General features: G+C 46.2%; 1 non-coding gene across 1 annotated transcript; it reads left to right on the forward strand.

Annotated features, from left to right (window-relative positions):
- The first annotated feature begins 8,474 nt into the window (after positions 1-8,474).
- trnal-uaa (transfer RNA leucine (anticodon UAA)) lies at positions 8,475-8,557 on the forward strand. Its single transcript has one exon. It is a non-coding gene; the product is annotated as a tRNA-Leu (tRNA).
- The last annotated feature ends 1,779 nt before the right edge of the window (positions 8,558-10,336 follow it).

Genomic DNA, 10,336 nt, shown 5'->3' on the forward strand with positions numbered 1-10,336 from the left:
AGTTGTTCTGACAATTGATTTTCTAAAAGCTACAACGAACAACCTCGTGATTACTGTTACAATTAATAATTGTCTCAGTAAACCCATCAAACCACTACATTTAATGGCGTCCCTGTGCGGGCGAGTTTAGAATGAAATGAGAATCAATCGCACAGAATAACTGATGTTGCTGTGAGTTCAAGTTCAGCACAGCACCACGGCTTCTATACGTGAATACCGGGTGTGCTGATAACTGCCTAAAGAAATCCCCCTGTTTTCTAGCATTTAGTGTAACGTGTGCTGATTGGAAATCCATCTGCTCGGGTGTTTAGATTCCGTACTGTATTTTGGTAAAAAGGAAAAAAAGTAATACTCTTAAAGTTTTTCTGACGTAATGACAATGGCTGCTAAAATGTCTGAAGTGGAGTCGCTTATAAATACTATTTCTAGCGACGACAATCCTATTTGCTGGAGCGGTATCGAAAATTTGAACTTTGATGATATTGAGAAGCTGCAAGTAAATCTAGTAACTAAGGTAGCGAACCAGCTTAACACAGGAGGGTCTGTGAATGCAGTTCAGGTCCTATCGAGTTTCGCCTTAAATCTAGCTAAACAGCTGGAACTGTCTTTGTCCGAGCTGACAAAGTTTCAAAAGCTTCAGGGAAAGCTAGAAAGATATAAGGCGGAGCGAGTTGAGTTGTTGGATATAATCAGAGAAAAGAGAGTGAAAAATGAGGAAAGTGAAGACAGACAGTGAAGACAGAAGTTTTAGGTAAATTAGATGACCTGTCTGCAAGAGAAACTGCGGCTGAGGTAGCTAGGAGAGACCTGGAAGCGACCTTGAAAGAAAAAGAAATTGAGAGTTTAAATGAGCTCAGCCAGGAAAGGCAAAAGGAGTTAGATGCTGCCGTACTGGAAGCAAAACAGGCTAGATCCCACTTGCATGCCAGCCCACCTAGCAGCCCGGAGCGCTCACCCAGCGCGCCGGGAGGAGGTTTCTCCCGGCCAGGGTCTGTGGTCGGATCAGCATGGGGGAGATCGCCAAGTCCTGCGCGTGACGCAAGGGCGATTCAATTCAGGCATAGACCCCCTGCTCCTGATCACGGCCGTCCTCCTGCCCGCGGAGAAACCGTAAAAATTAACCTCCACTCCCTGAGGCAGTTAGCCAAAGATGTAGAAAGGTTCGACCTGTCAGTGTCAGGGAATAATGTGGAAACCTACATCGATGAGCTGAGATATACTTTGCAGTTTATGCCCGAAGCGTCCGAACAGGAAAAGGCTATGTTAGTAAGGAAAACTACCAGCCGAGCGGTCCACGAGTGGATGTCTAGACAAGGACCGGAGGTCTGTAATAGCTTTGAGGAGCTGTGTCAGGCAATGATCGGAGAATTTTCGGCTTTTATCGATCCCATATCTGCCGTGGCCGCTGCGCACCATATTAAGCACGAAAAAGCTGAAGCCCCTCGCGACTACTATGAGAGGCTTAGGCGCACTTATTTTGCAGGGCGGAATGAAGAGGGTTGCGAAGAGAACGTGAATTTCAAAGGTTTATTCATTGCTAATCTGCATCCCTCAGTCAGGAAAATGATTGTGATGCACACACTCAAAAAGCCTGGGGAGCTGAAGTCTCTGCTTCCTCAGAGCGAAAACCTGCTAAAACGGCCGTGTTCACCACTAAAGCCAGCAGGGTTGACGACTCGCCTCAGCTTGAGGGAGCTGAGGTTCCTGAGCCCGCTAAGCCCCGGCGCAAAATAGGCAGGCAGGACTGCACTAAGCGTCAGAGCCGCTGTGAGCGCTACGGGGAAGGCAAGGGCTCAGGCAGAGCCTATCATAAGGCTGGACGAAGGGAGTCGACTGCAGCCCGCCTGGCCCGGCTTGAACAAGCCCTGTGTCATGATATTAGTCCCCCCTCCTTAAGGGTGCTCCAGCCCTTTCACTTAAGACTTTATTCTCTGCACCTGTTTCCCATTCCCAGCCCACCTTAAAAGCCAGGCGCTGACGCTCATCCGGTCTCTGCATCTGATTTCCATATCGTGCGAGTCCGGGACCTGGAAGCGCCTGGTCCCGTTAAGGTTTTAACCTCCGTTCCCGTTCCCGTTCCTGTTCCTGTTCCCCGTCCGCCGGTTCCGACCCGGCCTTCGTGGCTTTTAATTCCTTCTTCTGATGGATCTTCTGGTTTTGGACTTACCCTTGTGTTTTGGATATTCCCAAAGGACTACTCTCTCGGATTGTTCGCCTCGGCCACACCTTCCCCGTGCACCAGCGCACCTTGGACACGCCCCCCTGTCTTCAGCCCCGTATTCCTGCATGACGTTTCCCTAGTGTTTCCCCACTCCGTCGGACTGTGTCGTCCGCATAGGGTCCGGAAAGAACTGTTCGTTACACCCTGCTTGAGAGATCAGGACAGGGTAAACCTTCCGCACCGAATGCTGGAAGCGTGAATAAGCTGAGGGGGACCACGCCCCTTCTCACTGGAGGAGGCGGGGATCCGTCCCAAACCCCTCCCTCAGTCTATCTGATTGGGTGGGAGGGTTCCTGCCTGGAAGAAGGCTGTGACTCTGAGTTGGGCGCTGACCCCGCCCCTGAAGTCAAAGAAAAGACAGGCTTCCAACAATTCTTAGGGAATCTCAGCCAGAAAGGCAAAGCAAGGCGTATTTATATCAAGGTTTCTCTTGAAAACGTCTTAGATAGAGAAGCACTGATTGACACTGGGGCTGAAATTAGTTTGATGTCAGCCGATCTACTCAGCGAGCTCAAACGAGTAGCAAAAGGAAAAGGCATCAGACTTAAGGTAGAACCATGTAAGACAGATATTTCCAGCTATACCCAGGATCATGCCAGGATCACACACCGAGTGTGGGTGGCACTTAGGTTCGGGCCAATGAACGTGGTGCATCCTGTTTATAACTCTAGGTTTAAAACAGAGCCACTACTCATTGGCCAAGACCTGCTTGACAGGCTGGAGCCTCTGGTGGACTGCCAGCGTGGAAAATTGTGGGCTCAGGTCAAAAACCCTAAGCCTGTCGCACAGCAAAAAGGGGGGTTCAGTGGTTATGCTGTGATCACACAGTGCCCACTGAACACTATAGCTGAGTTGGAGGTTCCTCCTGGTTCCTCTGGACGAGAAATAAATGTCTCTTCTTGCTTTCCAAAACTACAGGGAAGTCGTGCCCTGGCCAAGGTCCCAACAGCCTCCATGCCACAGGAGCGGTGCTCCGAGCAGCCGCCTGATCCACCAGGTAAAGCAAACCCCATTCACATCCCTAAAGAGGAGCGGATCTCCCCACTTGGTGATGAAAAGGAGCTTTCCCTGTGCACCCTGGCACCCAAGAGGGGTCAGGACCACCACCCCGCAGGGGTGGAAGGGATCCAGATGGCAAGAGAGCAGGTTGGTGATGTAGCCCTCACCCTTAGCCCTGAGAGGTCCTCTATTAGTGAGGATCTGCTTGAGCAGCTGTCACAGGGCCACCGCCAGGTGCCCCTGGTGCAACATTCACAGGTTAGACAGGAGGTCCAGCTGGACACTGGGACTACTGCGCTGTAGCTTACCGCTGTGGATGCCGATTCCCTCTGCTGTGATCCAGGGAACCTGCAGTCAGGTAACATTATTTCTCACAACTACCAGGTAGTGAGAGAGACCGACCTGATTGTTCCTGCCTCAACGGCAGGGTTTCCAACACATCCAGTCCCCAAGAAGGGACAGGGAATGAAAGCCGAGCCGGTTTTCTTACAGCCACCAGCTCAGTCTGTCAGTCTGAGTCTCACCAACAGTGGTTCAGCCATACTGGAGCTGGATGCTCAAGCCACCCGCCTGCCAGCGCAGGACATCGCAAAGAGGGGTGTCAGAATCCCCGCCTGCACTGACATGGGCCTGGTGGGTGATAGCGAGTTCAAAGACAGTGAACTAGCTATCCCAGTGCTGGGGCAGCTCCCTGAACCCCTAGCGAGGGAAGGGGGGAGTGAGCAGGTGTCCTACACCCACGCCCAGCGAACGATTGTAAACATGCCGATAGAGGGATTCCTCAATCAGGAGGGGTGCAGGGTGGACCTGAACAGTGAGAATGGGGTAACAATCCCAGATCACTCAGGTGCTCCAGATGACCACTCAGCCGAGGGTCAGGCATGCTCCACCGCTGCACCGCCCCCTGCAACGTTCCTAGAGCACAGGCATGAACAAATCAAAAAAGCAGATGCCCTGGAAATGGAGGAGCAGCATCAGCAGCTGCGTCAGATCTCCCCAGATTTCCAGGATGTTGGTGCCCAGGATGCCACATGGCATACTGAGAAAGACACCATGTACACGCTGCGCCAGCTTAGAAAGGCGACAGTCACTCAGAAGGAGATGACTGGGATCAGCCACCCTTAAAAACTTTTGGGAGGACTGATTGCTGCCGCCACTGTTGTGCATTTGCTCTTTTTGATAGGTTTGTTTGTTACCGGCACTCTCACCCTGACTGCCCCAAGAAGGCAGGTGTCAGAAATGCCAGAGGGTAGTGAAAGACTGTATCAACAGAAGCAGCGGCTGGAAAGCCTAGGGAAAACCTTACAGGGCACAATATTAGCAGTAAACCTTCATGCAGCAGTGTTAAATAACACCCTCCACACCGTGGGCAGGATTGTCGACGTGTTACAGTGGGATTATGCTTACGTGCAACAGGTCAGAATGCTGATGCAGGATTTGCTTAGGGAGCTTAGTGCCATGGTAACTAGCCTAGCCATGGGACAGATTCCAACCTACTTGGTTCCACTGTCCTTGGTAGAAGAAGTACTGAGGATCACCACTTCTGAGATGGTGCAGCCAGTGCAAGTACATCTTGCATACAGTCTAGGCAGTGCCATTCCCATACATGTCAACCCCGAAGCCAAGGAAATAGGTTTCCTGTTGAACCTTCCCATCGTGAGTAGCAAGGATATCTATAGACTCAAGTCTATATCGAACGTTGGCTTCTGGAGGGGGGACATGCATGTGAAGTTGACCACCCCATCGCTCGTAGCTTACCAGGAGGATGATCCAAATTTGTACCTTGTTCCAAACCTGGAACTGTGTATGTCAACCAAGGATATCCACTGGGTATGCCCAAGTAAGCCATTCCTTAGGGACACAACTCAGAGGTTGTGTGGTATCAGAAAGGGGGCTGCCACTGAAAAGTGTAAAGCCACAGTGACGAGCAAAAGTGAGGTTAATGAACCCCAGGTTGAGCAGGTGGGAAAGATATGGCTGGTCAGCACACCACAGTTAACTGTTACAAGAACCTATGACAGACATGACATAGCTACCGAAGTGCAGCTACCCAACCAAACAGTTTTTCTACAAGTTTCTGAAGGAGCTATAGTGCATCTCAACGATTTAGCACTATATCACCTGGAGTCAGAACTGTATGAAATGGAACTCGAGATTGAGGACGCTTTCAGAGGACACAGCGTTGACTTGGATGAGAGAATCCAAGAGACAGTAAGCCTTGAGGGTGTACAGTTACTTGAATTTGTTCTCAACGACACAAACTTAAAAACTACGCTGGTAGGTCCCAAGCACGGTCGTTGTGGATCCTCTGGGGCGCTGGGAACAGTAAACGTGGTCATCTTGACACTGCTGCTGGGTAGCTGGATCATGGCTGGGGTAATGTGTTGGATGCTGTTCTCTTGTATCAATGCCTTGCGGGGTAGTTTGAATGAGACAAAGGGAGCAATGGTGTATCACCGAAATCAGGTAACCACTCCCAAACGTCTGCCTGCTGCAGAGCTATCCGATACTGATAGTGAACTGCCGGAAGTTTAAGGTCTAGGGCTATTGATGATGCCCGATGCCTCATTTCTATGTACCTTATAACTGAGAGCAGGTATACGCAATGTTCTTTCCAACACTATTTCCTGTACAAATTCTCGAGAGGTAATGTGAATATTGGGTGGTAGAATCCACCGTGGTACAACAGACATCACTTAACTCTGTTTTTGTTTTGAAGGCAACAACGCCTCAGGACCTCGTGACCTTCAAAAAGGGGGGATATGTAGTGGCAATGCTTGTTAATAAGACAGAATTAGGCGTTGGTATGCTGTCCTAAAGGAGGCCCCATCTCACCCTCCATCTCTGTGGTGCAGCCACAGAGAAAGTATTCATGCAGGCTGATTTAAGATGTTTTCTTTTGATAAGGAACAAGCTCCCAGACGGGGATGCACTTAGCTAAGCCTGGCTATCATGATCAATGGTCATCCATTGGTGCCTATCAGTCTAGAGAGTGCCGAATGGACATCTGGACTGCATTCCTAAGTGTCAAGAGTAAGTGACTTATATCTCATCTTGACCAACCAATCAGGGACTGGCAGGGCGTGGTAATACCACGTGGGTCTCCAATGCCCGCCAAACTCTCAACCAATCAGCACACATCTGGGTCTTGGTCAAAAAGGGAGCGCAAGCTCAGATCGGGGCTCTCCTTGGCCATTTTCGCGCATCCTCAGAGACAATCACGTGACAACTGCTGTTGTCTGCAAAAGGACTTGGACTTTGTTCTAAGCGCGAGGCCGAGGATCCCGTACGTACTCAGAATTCTACCAACGTGAATGCTCCACTTGATCAACGGCAGCCTACAGTTGGACCCCTCGTCGACAACCTGAATAGCTTATTCAGAAGCAGCGCTGGACCGGGAACGAACCAGCTTCTTCCCAGGCAAAAGAGTGACTTGTGAGGACTCACGGTCACACTCTTTGCATAGAGACTTTCTACTAGCCAGCCGGACTCCTGGTAGATCCCCTCGGAGCAACGACTGCCCTGTGCGCCGCAGTCAGATTTCTCCGCCCGTCCTACTCTGAGCTGCACCTTGACTGGTTGGCCGGTAGCTAGAGGACGCCGACACAATGCCCATTGGCCAACCGCTGCAACAGAGGCTGCAACAGAGCCTGTCAGCTGGTTTGGTGTTCGTGCCAGGAGATTCCAAATCCATACACAGTGGATAAGTAAACCCCATATTCTACGTTGCGTCTCGAGAATTCAATTGTACCTCAACACAAGTTGTTATCAATTTAATTCATGAGTAATGTATTTACTTCCGAGTTTAGAGTAACAGTGGGTAATAACACTGGTTAGCGATTTGGTAACCGAACGATATATATTGACATATATTCTCTGTTGTGTATCTCTTTGTGTTTGCATCTCTTCGAGATTATATACCTTGTATATTGATAACCCTCACAGCAAGGTCTGCCACTCGTATCCAGGCAGACTAGTATATCTTTGGTGCACAATTTATATTAATAAATGTATCTCGTGTATTGAACCCGTGTGTGTGCGTTGTTAGTTGTTCTGACGATTTATTTTCTAAAAGCTACAACGAACAACCTCGTGATTACTGTTACAATTAATAATTGTCTCAGTAAACCCATCAAACCACTACACTATTGAGCCATGAAGAAGACCCACCTGTCCCAGTGTATTACCTGTAGTGTTACTTTCAGAAAATCATAAAAAAATAAAGAAAGAGGCCACAGCCACAGCAAGGTTGTATGAGGTTAGGGGCCCTGTCTGGTGTGTAAAACATATGGTTTCAGCAGTGTGGCTGTTGTATTTGAATTACTATTGAGCCATGAAAAAGACCCACCTAACTCCAGTGTATACCTGTAGTGTTATCTTCAGAAAATCATAAAAAATAAAGGTTCCACAACCCAAAACAAAGCTGGAAAAAGTCAGAAGACCTGCTTAGTGTGCAAAACACTTACTTGCAGCATTGTGGGTGCTGTGATTTAAATGCTATTGGTTTGTGAACAGAATATCCCTATCCCAGTGCATTGTGCCATATTAAATAAAAGCACGAGAAAAAGAGATTCAGAACGCAAAGCTGTGTCAGTGTTCTGTGTAAAATATCGGTTTGAACATCATGGGAGCTGTTTTTAATGAGCTGCTGAGTAAAGAATATTTTAATCTTCCTGCTGTCAGTAGTATTGTCAATATAGTTGACCCTTACCTGAATGAAAACAGGGCGTAAAGGAAGGGTTTCAGAAATCAAACAAAGCTTTATTCCTGTGCTTACAGTCTGGGTAATTGGAGACTGCACTGTTCTGCTTCCTATGGTCATATACGGCTTATTCGCACGAAGCCGTATTGAACAGTATTTCTTGCGTTGTGAACGTCTGTACACAGCGGTCCTCCAGGTTCCAGTAAGTGCGTAATTATGCATCGATGAAAAACCGGAGGTTTAAAAAAAGATAATTAGCCCACTGATAGTTTGATGTAGATGCTGTGGAAATATCCACAAGTCTTGGTCTTTAAAATGCATTTGGTTTGACGGCATTCTGTGCTTCCTTTGGGAAGATATGGACAAAAGAATATTCGTGCTCGGTCAAAAAAATGTCATAAAAACGAAAAAGTAAAGGCTGAGAAAGCATTCACAATGTATTTTATACACAAAGGAAGTATTCTCGCAACTCTAAGAGGTTTCGTGGTTTAATTTTTTTTAATTGTTGAATCATATTTAAATGTTAAACAACTGAAGAGCATATTGCTGTAGACCAGGATGGCCGAGTGGTTAAGGCGTTGGACTTAAGATCCAATGGACAAATGTCCACGTGGGTTCAATCCCCACTCCTGGTAGTGTTGTAATAAGTTTTAAGTGACAGAACACTTTGATGATTTACACTCTATTTAAATATGAATTTAATAAATTTCAGTTCAGTTCTCTTCACTCCCACTCCCTGGCATAACTGAGCTCTCACTATCGCATACTGAAGGCTTTACATGCATTAGCTGTGATTCAGTTCCCAATAAAGACGGAATCAAACAGTTTGTTCTGTCTCTCATGGTGATCCTCTTCTCGATCCAAATGAAATGTTTAATATGATGCCTCGAGAAAAAAAAAGGAGTGGATTTCCACCTATAATGATGGATGCCCCATCAAACATTTTGTAACATCCCCGGAAGATTATACAGTAGAATCCTGGTTTGTGGCTTAAATTCAAGGTAAACAAGACTAAGGAAACGAGTTGGAAACTTGATGTCGAACTGGAATTTAAGTACCCGGAATATTTCACTACATTGGGCAATATGTGCCAGAGAAGAGCACTTTAAATCCCTTCGATAGCTCAGTTGGTAGCGTGGCTGATTGTATTAGAAACAGTTTGGAATCCTTAAGTCGCTGTTTCGACTCCAGCTTGAAGAAAGGTGCTTTTGTGAACTTTAATCAAATAGTTAAAATAGCAAATCTTTTTCACTCAGACGTTGATCAAAAGCTCAATAAACAATGAAGCAGAGGCTCTTGTTCCGAATTCAGCTAACATCTGGTTGTCTTGTTTTGGCAAATATCTTATCTTTGAATTAAGGGACTACGCTGTCTGATTTGTAATTCAAAAGTAGATACAAATGTCACTGTTTTCAAAGGATAGGTACTTAATTGGCTTTATGATTTAGTATTGATTTTGTATCATTATATTATTACATTTGTGCTTTTTGTGTTTTTTATCATATTGTGAACTTATTTTTTTAACAAATGCTTACAAAGGCAAACACAGCACACATCTGTTTATACCAGTGGTGAATTGTACATTTTTATTAAGTACAATCTACTGTATTTTTAGAAAAAAATGGCATACTGTGCAGGATATGTTGCAGAAACACAACCTGATATTTTCATAATTATTATTTTAATCATTTGACAAGTATGAGGTCCCGGATCCAAATCTTCAGTTCTGATTTTTTTTAAAGTGATATCTTCTCTTCCTCTCGTGGAAATCACAAGATGTGAGCAAATGTTTTTTGTTCTTTTTTTTTCACGTTGCGATCCAAAGAGCCTCAGACACACAGTCTGACAGTAACCAAACCAGAATGGATTCTGCTGGGAGCCGGACTGAGCTCATTCTCACTCCCTGTGCTGAAAACAGAATTATCTCTTCCCCGAACATCATCTACAGCTGCTAGATATTGCTCTGCGTCCTACTGCTCCAGCAATTCCTTTGACCAAAGACAGATCACTTGTGCACTTTTAACCTTTTTGCTGTTACAGGCTCTTTGATGGCTCATGCTGATCGTCCTGTGGATTTGAAAGAAAATGTTAAAGCTGATATATTTTCAATTGTAATTTGCATCTAGCTACAACGTCCCTGGAAAAGATAATTTATTAGTTGCGTGCAATCGGAATCTTTTACTTTACGGATGGTAGTGGAAATAGTTTTAAAAATGTTTTCTAAAGAAGATTGTATTGCCAGGACCTGCCTTTAGCGCTCAGTAGCGATTACGCTGTTGATATAGATGGAGAAGAAATGTAAGATGAATTGATGATCTAAGCTAAAATATCCCTAACACGCCTCCTGTAACAGTGTTTGTATTCATAGCAAGTAATATTCTTTTTCAAACCCGAACGTTGCTTTTTCATTAAGT

Source organism: Lepisosteus platostomus, chromosome 5, assembly GCF_059453375.1.
Source record: "Lepisosteus platostomus isolate fLepPlt1 chromosome 5, fLepPlt1.hap1, whole genome shotgun sequence".
Lineage (NCBI taxonomy): Eukaryota > Metazoa > Chordata > Actinopteri > Semionotiformes > Lepisosteidae > Lepisosteus > Lepisosteus platostomus.